Source organism: Bubalus bubalis, chromosome X (assembly GCF_019923935.1).
Source record: "Bubalus bubalis isolate 160015118507 breed Murrah chromosome X, NDDB_SH_1, whole genome shotgun sequence".
Taxonomy (NCBI): domain Eukaryota; kingdom Metazoa; phylum Chordata; class Mammalia; order Artiodactyla; family Bovidae; genus Bubalus; species Bubalus bubalis.
In genome coordinates this window covers 52,542,298-52,559,351 of record NC_059181.1, presented here as the reverse complement: position 1 = coordinate 52,559,351, position 17,054 = coordinate 52,542,298, and the positions used below count along the sequence as shown (strand labels likewise).

The 17,054-nt window shown below is 44.8% G+C and overlaps 1 protein-coding gene and 1 long non-coding RNA gene across 2 annotated transcripts in view; both read left to right on the top strand.

The window, feature by feature from the left end:
* The window catches only part of LOC112582025 (P antigen family member 3-like), a 461,263-nt gene that overhangs the window by 336,749 nt on the left and 107,460 nt on the right, over window positions 1-17,054 (top strand). The gene's annotated exons all lie outside the window — the stretch shown is intronic.
* Window positions 11,736-15,979, top strand: LOC123331969. The gene is made up of 2 exons (XR_006548779.2): window positions 11,736-15,358; window positions 15,772-15,979. It is a non-coding gene; the product is annotated as an uncharacterized LOC123331969 (long non-coding RNA).

Below are 17,054 nucleotides of genomic sequence, written 5' to 3'. Positions count from 1 at the left end.
CTGCATATCTGAGGTTATTGGTATTTCTCCTGGCAATCTTGATTCCAGCTTGTGCTTCTTCCAGCCCAGCGTTTCTCATGAGGTACTCTGCATATAAGTTAAATAAGCAGGGTGACCATATACAGCCTTGACGTCCTCCTTTTCCTATTTGGAACCCGTCTGTTGTTCCATGTCCAGTTCTAACTGTTGCTTCCTGACCTGCATACAGATTTCTCAAGAGGCAGGTCAGGTGGTCTGGTATTCCCATCTCTTTCAGAATTTTCCACAGTTGATTGTGACCCACACAGTCAAAGGCTTTGCCATAGTCAATAAAGCAGAAACAGATGATTTTCTGGAACTCTCTTGCGTTTTCGATGATCCAGCGGATGTTGGCAATTTGGTCTCTGGTTCCTCTGCCTTTTCTAAAACCAGCTTGAACATCTGGAAGTTCACGGTTCACGTATTGCTGAACCCTGGCTTGGAGAATTTTGAGCATAACTTGACTACCATGTGAGATGAGTGCAATTGTGCGGTAGTTTGAGCATTCTTTGGCATTGCCTTTCTTTGGGACTGGAATGAAAACTGACCTTTTCCAGTCCTGTGGCCACTGCTGAGTTTTCCAAATGTGCTGGCATATTGAGTGCAGCACTTTCACAGCATCATCTTTCAGGATTTGAAAGTAGCTCAACTGGAATTCCATCACCTCCACTAGCTTTGTTCGTAGTGATGCTTTCCAAGGCCCACTTGACTTCACATTCCAGGATGTCTGGCTCTAGATGAGTGATCACACCATCGTGATTATCTGGGTCGTGAAGATCTTTTTTGTACAGTTCTTCTGTGTATTCTTGCCACCTCTTCTTAATATCTTCTGCTTCTGTTAGGTCCATACCATTTCTGTCCTTTATTGAGCCCATCTTTCATGAACTGTTCCCTTGGTATCTCTAATTTTCTTGAAGAGATCTCTAGTCTTTCCCATTCTGTTGTTTTCCTCTAGTTGTTCGCATTGATCACTGAGGAAGGCTTTCTTATCTCTTCTTGCTATTCTTTGGAACTCTGCATTCAGATGCTTATATCTTTCCTTTTCTGCTTTTGCTTTTTGCTTCTCTTCTTTTCACAGCTATTTGTAAGGCCTCCCCAGACAGCCATTTTGCTTTTTTGCATTTCTTTTCCATGGGGATGGTCTTGATCCCTGTCTCCTGTACAATGTCATGAAGCTCAGTCCATAGTTCATCAGGCACTCTATCTATCAGATCTAGGCCCTTAACTCTACTTCTCACATCCACTGTATAATCATAAGGGATTTGATTGAGGTCATACCTGAATGGTCTAGTTTTCCCTACTTTATTCAATTTAAGTCTGAATTTGGTAATAAGGAGTTTATGATGTGAGCCACAGTGAGCTCCTGGTCATATTTTTGTTGACTGTATAGAGCTTCTCCATCTTTGGCTGCAAAGAATATAATCAATCTGATTTCGGTGTGGACCATCTGGTGATGTCCATGTGTAGAGTCTTCTCTTGTGTTGTTGGAAGAGGTGTTTGCTATGACCAGTGAATTTTCTTGGCAAAAGTTTATTAGTCTTTGCCCTGCTTCATTCCCTATTCCAAGGCCAAATTTGCCTGTTACTCCAGGTGTTTCTTGACTTCCTACTTTTGCATTCCACTCCCGTATAATGAAAAGGACATCTTTTGGGGGTGTTAGTTCTAAAAGGTCTTGTAGGTCTTCATAGAGCCATTCAACTTCAGCTTCTACAGCGTTACTGGTTGGGGCATAGACTTGGATTACTGTGATATTGAATGGTTTGCCTTGGAAACGAACAGAGATGATTCTCTCGTTTTTGAGATTGCATCCATGTACTGCATTTAGGACTCTTTTGTTGACCATGACGGCTTCTCCATTTCTTCTGCGGGATTCCTGCCCGTAGTAGTAGAGATAATGGTCATCTGAGTTAAATTCACCCATTCCAGTCCATTTTAGTTCACTGATTCCTAGAATGTCGATGTTCACTCTTGCCATCTCTTGTTTGACCACTTCCAATTTGCCTTGATTCATGGACCTGACATTCCAGGTTCCTATGCAATACTGCTCTTTACAGCATCGGACCTTTCTTCTATCACCATTCATATCCACAGCTTGGTATTGTTTTTTCTTGGGCTCCATCCCTTCATTCTTTCTGGAGTTATTTCTCCACTGATCTCCAGTAGCATATTGGGCACCTACTGACCTGAGGAGTTCCTCTTTCAGTATCCTATCATTTTGCCTTTCATACTGTTCATGGTAGATATCCAAAATAGCTAACGGACTCATAGAATGTATTGGGAAAAACACCCAAAACCCGATTTTAAAATGGGGCAAAGCACTGAATAGACATTTCTGCAAAGAAGAGATACGGATGGCTAATAGACATATGAAAAGATGCTCAACATCTCCTCAGGGATTAGAAAATCACGACCACAGTGAAGTACTTCCTCATACCTGTCAAGTAGCTGTTGTCGAAAAGACAACAAGTAAGAAATGTTGGGGAGGATGTAGAGAAAAGGAAACCCTCGTGAGGTGTTGGTGGAAATGTATATCGGTGCAGCCACTATGCAGACAATGAGGGTTTCCTCAAAAACTGAAAACAAGAACTACCATATGATCCAGCAGTTCCACTTCTCAGTATTTTTCTCAAGAATAGAAGAAACACTACTCACAAAAGATATACATGCTCCTCTGTTCACTGCAGCGTTATTTACAGCCAAGGGAAGCCAAGATATGGAAGGGACGTAAGTGCCCATCAATAGATGAGTCAAAACGGAAGAAATGGTGTACACACACACACCCACAGTGGAATGTTACTCAGCAATAAAAAAAACAAAACAACAACAACAACAACAACAAAAAAGAATGAAATGTTGTCATTGTCGACAACATGGATGGACCTAGAGGGTGTTATGCCAAGTAAAACTAGGCACACAGAGAAAGACAAATATCACACAGTTTTATTTACATGTGGAACCTCAGAAATAAAATAAGAGAACACGGGAAACAAGACAGAAATAGATTCAGAGACACAGAGAACAAACTGGTGGTTACCAGAGGAGGAGGGAGTAGGGGGATGTGTAAAACAGGGAAGGGATTAGGAGCTACAAACTTCTAGTTATAAAATAAGTCATGGGAATGGAATGTACATACAGGGAATATAGTCAATAATCTTGTAAGAAATCTCTGTGGTGACACATGGTAACCAAACTTATCCTAGCAATTCATTTCATAATGTTTAACAATATGGAATCACTCTGTTGTGCACCTGAAACAAATATAATATCATATGTCAACTTTGGGCCTCCCCAGTGGCTCAGCGGTAAAGCATCCTCCTGCAATGCTGGAGCTGCAGGAGGCGTGGGTTGGACTCCTGGGTCGGGAAGATCCCCTGGAGTAGGGCATGGCAACCCACTCCAGTATTCTTGCCTGGACAATCCCATGGACAGAGGAGCCTGGCGGGCTACAGTCATGTGGTCGCAAAGAGTTGGACATGGCTGATGTGACTTAGCATGCACACACGCATGGCAACTTTACTGAAGAAATAAAGAGCGGGGGCTCTGAATGGAGGATGCCGAGGACTGTGGGTCACTTTTCCTCTGGCAGCCTATGTGACTCTGAGCAATCCCCCTAACTTCCCTGTCCTCTGGTTTATCACCTCATCGATTAGGATTGAAATCTTCCAAAATGATGGGTCTTTGAAGGAGGGGTAACTAAAGTGACAGAAAGAAATATATTGAACGTGGTCTGATACCTGGTAAAGGATGAACAACCTTGAAATGCCATGTTAGCCCTGCTAAACGTGCCCACACTGACTAAATTCATGCCTCTGAGTTTCAAGAAGAAAAGCTCCCTTGGGAGACAAGTCCTGCAAGATGGGCTGAGCTCTGAAGCTCTCTGATGAGATCACAAGTTCAGACTCCAGTAAATATACCTGTTCTCAAGCACCTCTGTCTGCAGAATACTCGTGGATTTCTGCAGAAATACAGCTCTGGGGACTAGCTGAGAGCACAGACTGACACACAGCAGAATTCATTTTCACTTCTGAAGAATCTCACAGGCACTTGCTGGCTAAACAACACTGGGCTCTGAGTATGGGGAGGAAAAGTACATTTCATCACTCATGTCTCCTGTAATGAAAAGGGAAGCTATTTGTTATTAGGGGAAAGATGTTTGTGAAGCACAGATCTGAGAAAGGTCTTCTATTCAGAATACATAAGGAATTTTAAAATTGCAAAGAACAAAATGTAGTGAAGGAGGACAGATCCTTGTGCCAGGGGTTGGGGTGCGGGAGGGGAAACCAGAAAGGGGCAGCACCTGGGCGTTTTTAGGGTGATGGACGTGGCCTGTGTCCTGGTCGTGGTGGTGATCACTGGAATCTCTCCGTGTGTCACAGCTCAGAGAGCTGCACATCCAAAGACAAGCAGGCCAGGAATTCCATGGTGGTCCAGTGGTTCAGAATGTGCCTGCCATATAAAATTAATATACAGAAATCCCTTGCATTCCTATATACTAATAAGGAAAAATCAGAAAGAGTAATTAAGGAAACAATCCCATTCACCATTGCAATGAAAAGAATAAAATACTTAGGAATAAATTTACATAAGGAAACAAAAGACCTGTATACAGAGACCTATAAAAAAAAAAACTGACGAAAGTAACCAACAATGACACAAATGGATGGAGAAATGACCACGTTCTTGGATTGGAAGAATCAGTACAGTGAAAATGACTCTACTACCCAAAGCAATCTATAGATTCATCACAGTCCCAATCAAACTAGCAAAGGTATTTTTTCACAGAACTAGAACAAATAATTTCATAGTTTGTATGGAAACACTAAAGACTCCGAATACCCAAAGCAATCTTGAGAAAGAAGAATGGAACTGAAGGAATCAACCTTCCTGACTTCAGACTATACTACAAAGCTACAGTCATCAAGACAGTATGGTACTGGCCCAAAGACAGAAGTATAGATCAATGGAACAAAATAGAGAACCCAGAGATAAATCCACACACCTATGCACAGGTTATCTTTGACAAAGGAGGCACAAATATACAATGGCATAAACAAAGTCTCTTCAACACGTGATGCTGGGGAAAATGCTCAACTACGTGTAAAAGAAAGAAACTGGAAGACTTTCTAACACCATACACAAAAATAAACTCAAAATGGATTAAAGACCTAAATGTAAGACCCAAAACTATAAAACTCTTAAGAGGAAACCATAGGAAGAACACGCTCTGACATAAATCACAGCAAGATCCTCTATGACCCACCTCCCAGAGTAATGCAAATAAAAACACAAATAAACAAAAGGGACCAAATTTAACTTAAATGCTTTTGCACAATTAAGGAAACTATAAGCAAGGTGAATGGACAGCCCTCAGAATGGGAGAAAATAATAGCAAATGAAACAACTGACAAAGAATGAGTCTCCAAAATATACAAGCAGCTCATGCGGCTCAATACCAGAAAAACGAACAACCCCATAAAAAGTGGACAAGAGACCTGAACAGACATTTCTCCAAAGACACACAGATGGCTACCAAACACATGAAGAGATGCTCAACATCACTCATTATTAGAAAACTGCAAATCAAAACCACAATGAGGTATCATCTCACACAAGTCAGAATGGCCATCATCAAAAAGTCTACAAACAATAAATGCTGGAGATGGTGTGGAGAAAAGGGAACCTTCTTCCACTGTTGGTGGGAATGCAAACTGGTACAGCCACTATGGAGAAGAGAGTGGAGAGTCCTTAAAAAACTGGGAATAGAACTGCCATACGACCCAGCAATCCCACTGCTGGGCATACACCTCGAGGAAACCAGAAGTGAAACAGACACATGTACCCCAATGTTCACAGCAGCACTATTTACAATAGCTCGGACAGGGAAGGAACCTAGATGTCTATCGGCAGATGAATGGATAAGGAAGTTGTGGTACATATACACAATGGAACATTACTCAGCTATAAAAAGGAACACATTTGAATCAGTGCTAATGAGGTGGATGAACCTGGAGCCTGTTTTACAGACAGAAGTAAGTTAGAAAGAGAAAGACAAATACTTATATTAATGCCTATATATGGAATTTAGAAAGAAGGTAGCAACGATTCTACATGCAGGGAAGCAAAGCAGACAGAGACGTACAGAACACACTTTTCAACTCGGCAAAAGAAGGCGAGGGTGGGATGATTTGAGAGAATAGCAGTGAAACATATACATTGCCACATGTAAAACAGATGACCAGTGCAAGTTCAATGCATGAAGCAGGGCACCCAAAGCCGGTGCTCCGGGATAACCCAGAGGGATAGGGTGGGGAGGGAGGTGGGATGGGGGTTCAGGAGGGGAGGACATATGTATACCTGCAGCCGATTCGTGTTGATATATGGCAAAACCCATCACAATATCGTATAGTCATTATTCTCCAATTAAAATGAATTGATGATTAAAAAAATAAAACAGAAGCGCCCTGCCAATGCAACAGGCAGGCGTTCGGTCCCTAGTCCAGGAAGACTCCACGTGCCGCAGGGCAACGAAGACTGTGTGTCACAACTACTGAACCCACCTGCTCCGACTACGGAAGCCCTCGAGCCTAGAGCCCATGCTCCGCAACAAGAGAAGTCTCTGAGATGAGAAGCGCACGCACCCCCACTAGAGACTAGTCCTCCTTCTCCACAACTAGAGAAAGCCCTCGTGCAGCAACAAAGACGCAGTGCAGCCAACAATGAATAAATAAATAAGAAGAAAGAAAACCGGGCCAATCTTACTGTATGTTCATTTGAAAAATCCAATGGTAGATACAGAAGTAGGTGCATCTCTCTATATCCTTTGAATGATCATATCTTGGGTGAAGCTAACAAAAATTACATCACAGGCTTTATTAAAATTTTAGATCAGCTTCCCAGGCACTGCTCTTTTCTAGACAGCTGCTTTTCTCAGAGAACTGTTACCTAGGAACTTTAGTCACCAGAACTGAGGCCTCCACCACATTCCAGGGCAGAAAGCAAAAGACATTAGGAAGACACGGTTCAAATCCTATGAGTTTATGAGTTGCCTGTGACCACAGGCTAGGATGAACACACATCCCAGAAGGAGTCTCTTCACATTTCAGTAACTGATCCTGTATTTCTACCACTTAGTTCACTTCCTTTAGGCCACTGCTGTCCCCTTAAACAAACACTTGGTGTGAAACACTTGGAAAATGACCTTAATCCAATTTACTTCCAACCTCTTTTCACATGTCACAAGGAGTCTCTCATGATGATATTTCCTCACCTCGAAAGCCAGTTCTCAGATAAACAAAAGAATTCACACACACACCTTGTGAAAAAATACTGAGATTTAGAAAGTGACTCACAACTAGCCCATGGTTCATCATTCTTTTCTCTCTTCTCCCTCCATCCACTCTGAGAAAGGAATATTTGGCCATGCTGTCTGATTTGCCCACCAAGTTGCTCATACCACACACAGGATGTTGTTACAAGTGAGCCTATACACAAGGCATTGACACCAGCCAGCCCTACTGAAGTCGGCTACCTGGGAGGCACGGAGGTGGCTGGGGCAATAAATTCATCATCTCATTTCCTTCATCACCCTACCCCATTTCATTCCCTGCAATCACTTGGCCCAAACGAATACAGATCTCGCACCAAATCGCTGCATAAATCACCACTGCCTCAAGTTTCCTTCGTCATCTGACGTGGCTTCTGAGGCCAGGGAACAGATTTTACTTGAGATGAGTAAAGCTAGAGAGACAGCCCATTGGCCAGAGATTCTGTTTGGGAGGTGATGTCTCTCGGTGTACTCTTTACGACCCCATGGACCAAAGCTCCTCTGTCCAGGGGGTTCTCCAGGCGAGAATACTGGAGTGGGCTGCCATGCCCTCCTCCAGGGAACCTTCCCGACCCAGGGGTTGAACCCAGGTGTCCTAATTCCCCTGCATTGCAGACAGATTCTCTACCCCTGAGCCCCCGGGAAACCCATGACGAACCTAGACAGCATATTAAAAAGCTGAGACATCACTTTGCTGACAAAGGTCTGCAGAGTCAAAACTATGGTTTTTCCAGTAGTCGTGTACAGATGTGTGAGTTGGATCATTAAGAAGGCTGAGTGATGCTTTCGAATTGTGGTGCTAGAGAGATGACCCTTTAGAATCCCTCGGACCGTAAGAACAACCCGGCCAATCCTAAAGGAAATGAATACTGAATACTCTGAATACTGACTGGAAGGACTGATGCTGAAGCTGCAATACTTTGGCCACCTGATGCAAATAGCTGACTCATTGGAAAACACCCTAATGCTGGAAAAGATTGAAGGCAGGAGGAGAAGGGGGAGACAGAGGGTGAGATGGTTAGATAGCATCACCAACACAATGGACATTAATTTGATCACACTCAGGGAGATAGTGTGGGACAGAGGAGCCTGGCGTGCTGCAGTCCATGGGCTCGTTAATAGTCAGACACGACTGAGCGACTGAACCACCGCCACCACCACCCTACCTTTGAGCTTCCCTAAGGTGCCACAGCCCCACTCTCAGCAGGGCTAAGAAGCTTTCTGTGTCTGTCAGTGGTAAAGGCTGAGACTCAATGTCTTCACATTCTCAGCGCCTCTACTTAGGGTTGATGGTGGGTCCTTAGACCACTCATCACTCCCTCCCAGAGTTCAGACCAGGGAGCCTTCTCACAACAGTAATGGAGCACCCTACCCTGGTACAGAATTGGGAGTTGGAGCTGTTTACCCTCTCAATGTGTTTTCTCTCTTTACATTCACTTCCACATTTCTTCCTGAGTCACCGAATCCAACTCCACTCATCCCCAACGGGTTCCTGTAACAAGCTGCACCTGCATCTCTAGCACATCTCTAGCACCACATGCACAGGGTGGGTGCATGTACCCCCTGCGCTATGTATCTTCTTTCTCCTTTCTCTTCGGAATCTGTCGACTCCCAGACATCACAAAAAGGGCTCCAGATCGCCCACAAAGGGGGCGGTGCTGCAGGGGAGGCTGTGACTCTCATCCACAGCCTGGGTCAAAGCAGGACTGTGTTATAAGCACCGCAAGCTGCCCCACTGCATCATGGGAGCCAAAAGAGCAAAGGTCTGACAGTCCTAACACAGACATTTCCGTGCATAGAACACCAGTGTCTTCCTTGGGACCTGTGAGCTGTTGTTTGGTTTGGGCCTATAGCGTCAGTGACCTTTTTCACAACGCTTGCAGGCTTAGCCAGCCCTCCATCAGGACCTCTCTACTCCCCACAGCCCCCCACCTACTGTACCAAAGATATTACTTCTGACTTCAGTGCGCCGATTGGGTTTTCACCTGGTAGGGATACCAACACAACTTTTTTATGCTGAAACCTCAAGATACCTGAGGAGAATGAGTCTTCAGAAAGTCCATTTTTCAATTATAATAGAAAAACTGCCTATGTAACAATGAAGATACAACACATTAAAATACTAATAAAATGTTACTTGCAAATTATCTAGAATGTCACCCTTAAGAGAAAAAAACTTAGTATGTGGTCTATTGCCTTCCAGGTTTTGTTCTCTGCATTTAAGAAAATTACGAGATGGGGGAGGTAATGTCTTCATGATATTGTATCTGTGGTTCTATCTGTTTATCACGATGGTTATGCTACTTTCCACGATGATGAGGGTGCTCCACTAGTGTTGGTCAGAGGAAACGCTGTTTGGACCTCGGTATGGACCAGGAACTGTTCTCTGTGATGTGTGCATGTTGACATGACACCCCATGGCCTTTCAGGCACCTAGGAGACACTGTGTTCAATCCACACAGAGATCCATAGTAATGTTTCATGTGGATGGAGAGGTTGATCTGCCTTTTGATCCAGACTACACCAGACACTGCACTGTATTCCAGATTGGGGGTCAGATACCACACCTGGCTGTTTCTCTCTGGCCTGGGCACTAATCTGACTCAGCTCTTGCCAGCTAGGTGACTTTGTGCAGATTCACTCACCCATTAACGTCTATGTGTCTCTGCTCCTCAGCTGCCGAAAGGGATGATAGCACTAAAGATGCTTACCTCACAGTGTTGCTATGAGCGCTCAAAGACTTCATTACGCGTATATGTACGGAGAGCTAAGCACGGTCCAGAGGGGAGCTCTTCTTCTTGTGTCTTCACTTCTGTTTCCGCTTGTACTAGTAGCCCCCTGTCCCTGCCCCCACGCTTTCACCTCCCCCGCCCCTACTCTGCTCTCTCTCCCCTGTGCCCCTGTCCTCAGACTCTCCCTCCCAAAACACAGCTGAACACCTCCTCACGATTTACCCCAGAAAATACCCATACCATCACCCTTGGATTAAACAATCACGAATATTAGCAGAAAAGATAAGAAACACAATAAACGGGTAATGCTAAAACTACACAAGAAATGAGGCATTACTGATGAAAGTCTGACTCCTAATATTTTCATATCTTCATCAGAGTCAGATCTTCAGAATTTGATATACGAGAATTAGACTTGATAAAACAATGGCAGAAAAGGCAGTGCAACGTGGTTCCTTAAATAAGACCTAACAAAATGGGGGCACACGCTGTGTTCACGGGTTGAGAAATTCAATATAATTAGGATGTCAGTAGTCCGCATGCAGATCCATCAATTTCATACAATTCCAGTCAGAAATTCCAGCAGGACTTTTTTGTACATATAGACTAACTGATGATAAAATTTCTGTGGTAAGGCAAATGAACAAAATAGCCAAATGATTCTGAAAAACAACGTTGGAGGATTAACACTAACCTGAAATTTACTTTGCACCTTCAACCAAAAGTTGTAAGCAACTAGGTGTCTATGAAGAGTCTATGGATATAGAAAACGTGGTGACACCGGTCAGAACGGCCACCATCAAAAAGTCTACAAACAACAAATGCTGGATAGGGTGTGGAGGAAGGGGAACGCTCTCACTCAGTTGATGGGAATGCAAACTGGTATAGCCACTGCGGAGAACCGTGTGGGATTCCTTTAAAAACTGGGAATAGAACTGCCATGTGACCCAGCACTGCCACTGCTGGGCAGACACCCCGAGGAAACCAGAAGTGAAACAGACACATGTACCCCAACGTTCACTGCAGCACTGTTTACAATAGCTAGGACATGGAAGCAACCTGGATGTCCATTGGCAGACGAACGGATAAGGAAGTTGTGGTACATATACAATGGAATATTACTCAAGTATAAAAAGGAATGCCCTTGAGTCAGTTCTAATGAGGTGGATGAACCTGGAGCCTGTTATACAGAGTGAAGTAAGTCAGAAAGAGAAAGAGAAATACTGTATATTAACGCATATATATGGAATTTAGAAAGGCGGTACCAATGACCCTACATGCAGGGCTGCAAAGGAGACACAGACGTAAAGAACAGACTCTGGGACTCAGTGGGAGGAGTGGGTGGGATGATTTGAGAGAATAGCATTGAAACATGTACAGTACCATATGTAAAATAGATGACCGGTGTTAAATTCCATGCATGACACAGGGCACCCAAAGCTGGTACTCTGGGAGAACCCCGAGGGATAGGGTAGGGAGGGAGGTGGGAGGGGGGTTCAGGATGGGGGGACAAGTGAATCCCTATGGCCAATTCATGTTGATGTATGACAAAAAATCACAATATTGTAATTATCCTCCAATTAAAATAAATTAATTTTAAAGGAGGAAATGTGGCGATATATACAATGGAATATTATTCAGTCACAAAGAAGAAAATTATGCCTTTTGCAACAACATGAATGGACTTCAGAGGCTTTATGCTAAGTGAAAAAGGTGAAAGAGAGAAAGACATATATTGTATGTTCTCCCTTATATGCAGAATCTAAAAAAGTCAAACTTACAGAAATTTCTAAGGTTTCAAGGGCCTGGGGAAAATGTTGAATACAGGGTACAAACTTACAGGTATGAGATGAGTAAGTTACGCGGATCCAATGTATAGCATGGTGAGTATAATTAACAAAACTGTATAACACACTGAAAGCTAAGAGGGTAGATCTGAGATGTTATTTCCACAACAATTTTTAAAAAGGATTATGTGAGGCGATAGAGTGCCAACCCTGCTATGGTAATCGTTTTGCCAAATATGTGTGTATCAAATCATCACCTTGGCATCTTAAACTTACAGGTTATATGTCAATAATATCTCAAAAAAGGTGGAAAAAATAAGAGTCCTGAGTCTTTATGGCGGGAGAGCCCTCAAGGTATATTCTGTGGCCCTCTGACATTTCCCCATCATTCTTGAACTTTCCCTTATTACTGACATGACAAGGTGAACCAGGCTCATTTATCCGTTCCTTCCTCAGCCTGGGAACCCATCATTTAGTGGAGAAAGGTGTTCAGAAGCTAGGATCTGGGGACTGGTGTAATTATTGCTATTGGAATGTTGCTGTTTCCAGTAACCTGGGAATACATGTGTGTACACAATCACACACACAAACACGTAGACACACATCTATAGTTATATATCAGCCTAGCCACATATGCACACCTATCGAATACAAGAAGTTTGCGTGGAGACCTTTAATTCCAGTAGAATTCCTCAGAATTTGTTCTAGTTTACTTCCTTTCCCATATTGGAAATTCCCTTTTCCAAAATTGACAGACGTGGCTCTCAGCATTCTTATGTATTTGCCGAGTTGATGAATGCCAGTGCATATAAGTGATCCTTCCTCCACAAAAAGGTCCTCCTCCCAATCTATGCAGAACCATCCCTGGCCCTTGACTTCCACACCTCACTCAAGCTTGAATCCATGAAGCAGTTAGCCTCCTTCCTACCCAATCCCCAGGGATATCCTTCTTTCCACCTTGGGCTCTGACTCTCCAGGCAGGGATGCCCCTTTACACATACACATGCCTTGCCTGGCAACACCTAATGGCTTTAGGACTGACTTGCTCAGGCACAAAAAAGGGAAGGGAAAGAAAGGGTAGGGATAAGAAAAGGTGAATATGTCCTAATACAGTCAGCCAATCAACGTGAACTGGGCCAAACCCAAGCAATGTGATGAAGCCAGCCGTGTTTTTTATTTTCCCTCATTGTCCTCCAGCTTCCCTTCCTGCCTCTGTCCTTTGCCCCAGTTCCTTTTTCTTCTTAAGTCCTGCCCCCCATCAAGAGTACCAATGTTAGGAGGCATGATTCCGACATTATAACTGATCTCTGCTGCTTGGCTGACATTCAGCATGACATCCCTGCAGCTAGGACACTCAAATTCTCTCTCTCTCTCATGATGGACCAGAAGGCTTCACTCCTAATTTCAGGGATAGGTAGGAGAGACTGTGCAGGCCACATGTTGGAGCCTTCAGTCCTTCATCTGTGAAATGCGGATGATCACAAATTGTGGGAGAAACAGAGACAGCAGCAACCAGACCCCTTTCAATGAGTGCTACATGCCAAACCCAGTGCATCACAGGACTGCTTGACATTCAGGAGCACGCCAAGTAGATTTACATGCCACGACAGTTGCATTTCTTGTTCCTTCTGCCTGGAATGCTCTTCCCTTAGATAACCCCACAGCCTGTTCGCTCACTTCTCCAGATCTCTGTTTACTTGCCATCTTTCAGGGAGACTTTCCCTCATTACCTTGAATAAAATAATAACATCATACCTACATATACCCTTTCCCCTGATCTAGCATTATCTTTCTTCATAGCGCCTGGACCCTTGATTTATTTACTGACCACCAAGTCTATGAAAGGAGAGACTTGGTCAGTTCTGTCCTGTCACAAACTCCTCCAATAGTGCTCAGGTAATGGCAGGTGCTCAGAAAACATTTGTGGAAGGACAGTCTGGAGCCAGGCAACACACACTGCTAACATGCACAGGTACCCTGCAAGATGCGCACTGGCCACACTGTATTAATTATGATACATACTGAGATTCCAGGAGACAACTGATACGCTCAACAACACACAGTCAGCATGTCAGGTTCCAGGCCTTGGAATCATATCTGCCACCTTCCAAACCCTCAGTTCCCAGACAGAGACCTCACAGCCAAGAACATAAGAGGTTTTATTTCTGACACAGAGACTCCAGACAGCTCAGATAGATACCCTGAGACACCAAAAAGAGCTCACTGAATCTCTGCACAGAGAGCACACAACTCGTCTCAGACCTTCAAACACAACTGAGACCATAACCATACACACTGTGACAAAGACCCGCCATACAGACCAAAGTCTTCAAGACAGAAACAAATGAGAACTGCACAGATACTTCACATCATGGAGACTGACTCCCAAACCACTCGACACTTACCAATCTAATACAAAAACCCGAAACAGAAAGACAGAATTCTTAATAACTCAAGAACATCATATAACCTTTAGATAAAGTCCCCAGACAAATGGAAACCCTGCACCCTGTGCACAGATCCCCAAGCAGCTGATAGTTTACACCTTTAGACAAACCCATCCTTAAAGCAGCTCAGAGACATCACAACTTGGGACCCTGAATCAAAAACTCAAGAGATCTCACAATCTGGGGTGCACATGCCTACACAGAGATCTCACACCAAGGGACTGAAATGCCAGAAAGCTCCAAAAATGCACACCCCGAAATACAGGCACACACATTCTAGAGGCTTTGTACTATGGCTCGCAAAATCCACTCAGATCTAATATTCCATCACTCACAATTCCGCCCAAAGGGTCAAGGAGATCAAATGTACCCAAGCAGCACCTGTGTAGTCACACGTAGCGATACACAATCCCAAGCTGCCAGATACAGTTTACTCTCCAGGGAGAGACACCAAACTCAGAGACCTCTCCCTGGACAAGAACTGCATTCATTTGTGCAAATGACCGTGCGTGGCCACACGATACAGACTGAGCGAGAGCTAAACAAGACTGAAACGCCGTCAGCATGCTCCTCTAGCGACAGCGCCAAACCTCGCCACTAACCAGGGCAGCTATTCAACCCCTTCGGGAAAAGCAATAAAACTCAGAGAAAAATTGTATGCTCTGAAAAGTCGCGCACTGCAACGCAGGCACACGCGTACACACAGGCCTGTGGCCCTCAGTTCCAGCTCTGCGATCCCAGTGCCTGTACCAGCCAGCCAGCCAAATCGAAGGGGGCCGATCAAGGAAAGCGGGAGTCGCGGGATTTCCGGCGCCTATTCGCGCCCCATAAGAGCTAATTCCGGCAAGCACGCGGTGACCAATCAATGCCCAGAACACGTCCTGACGCCATACCCTCAACTGGCAGCCTATCTCGCTCCGTAGCCGTCCCCCTTGGATGTAACCATGTAGAAACGAAGGGGTGAAGATGGAAGAGACGGAAAAAGTTGCAGCTTAATACCGGTGTCCACTCAGACTCGAATGCCACGGGAAGACGGAATGGAGCGAATGGGTATGGACCCATGGCGCCACGAGTGCCTCCGCTGGGAAGTGTGGCCGATCCCCGACGCGGTGTAAAGGGGCTCTCTGCGCTGTCACACGCCCTCTTCCGATGGTACCTTCCAGAGTGGGTGGTCTTACCGCTACCCCTCAGTGGTACATTCCAGGACAAAAGTGTTTCATCTCGCGCGCCCCTTGGTGGTGAGACTGAGGAACAGCCGATCTAGATGCCGGTGGACCATTAGAGGATGATCCTCCTCCAAGGGTGGAAAGGCAAAGTTAGGATGAAAACCCCACCGATTGCTGCTATCTTGGACCCAGAAAAAAGTCTTCGTAAACTGAAGATTACTTCTCTGTAGGGGCCACTATCGTAACAGGAAGCATTGAAAACATTTTCTCTGTGGTTGTTTGTGTTTTCCTGTTTAGTACAGAATCGGTTTCATCGGGAAAGCCAGCCACAGTCCGGAGAAAGCTTCCGACTGGGATCTGAAGGCCTGGCATGGGGAAGGCCTCTGTCGTTGACTGCGAGTAATACTGAAAAAGACAACAGGACATTCCATTCTGTTAGGAAAGGGGTCGTCTCCAAGGGGACCCAGGATACCATGCAGATAAAATAAAGACCACAGCTTTATCACCATCTTGTCATCCCTGAATATGTTCCCTAGCAGAATCCTCAGCCTGTCTAGCTACGCCTCTCTCAACAAGTTCAAGTTTGTTTATTCATTCCGTCATTCTTTCATTCTCTCCACAGTTTGTGTCAAGCACATCTATGTGTGTTAGGAAAGAGAAAATCAACTTTGGCTTCATGAAACATATTGTGTTGGGGTCATACAGCCCCAAAAGATAAGTAATTTTCAGGTGTTCATAACTGCTGTGATTAACATTAAACCGGGATAGTGAAGTAGGGGGGATGATACCTAGAAAGAGTGGTCAGGGAAGTTCTTTCTAAGATTGTGACATTTGAGTAAAAGCCTAGAGGAGATGCCTATCTGGGAGAAAAGTATCCCAGAGAGAGTTAAGGCCAGTTGAGAAATTGGGGCGTGGAACTCAGTGTGCTGCTGCTGCTGCTGCTAAATCGCTTTAATCGTGTCTGACTCTGTGCGGCCCCATAGATGGCAGCCTACCAGGCTCCTCTGTCCCTGGGATTCTCCAGGCAAGAATACTGGAGTGGGTTGCCATTTCCTTCTCCAATGCATGCATGCATGCTAAGTCACTTCAGTCATGTCCGACTCTGTGTGACCCTATGGACAGCAGCCCACCAGGCTCCTCTGTCCACGGGATTCTCTAGGCAAGAATACCGGAGTGGGTTGCCATTTCCTTCTCCAGGAACTCAGTGTAGTGTGTATGAAAAGAGTGAGGAGGCCTATGTGACTGTCACAGCATGATGGAGGGAGAGCCAGGAGATCTGATGAGAGGGGTAATGAGGGTCAGGTCCCATAGGGCTTTCTGGCCATAGGGAGGCCTTTGACTTGAGCCACAGGAGGTTTCTTACCAGAGGAACCCCTAGGCTTCTCTCAGAGACCCAGATCACACACTGATTTTTGAGGAGCTCTTGATTTACCCCAGAAAAACCACAGGCCATCTGCAATTGAACACACCTTCCCTGGAATCCCCTACACTCAAGGAGAATCCCCCCTACTGCTCCCAGTGAACATCCATGTGAACTGAAGATACCCTACCTCTTGGTGTGAGGGAGGTCACACAGAGTC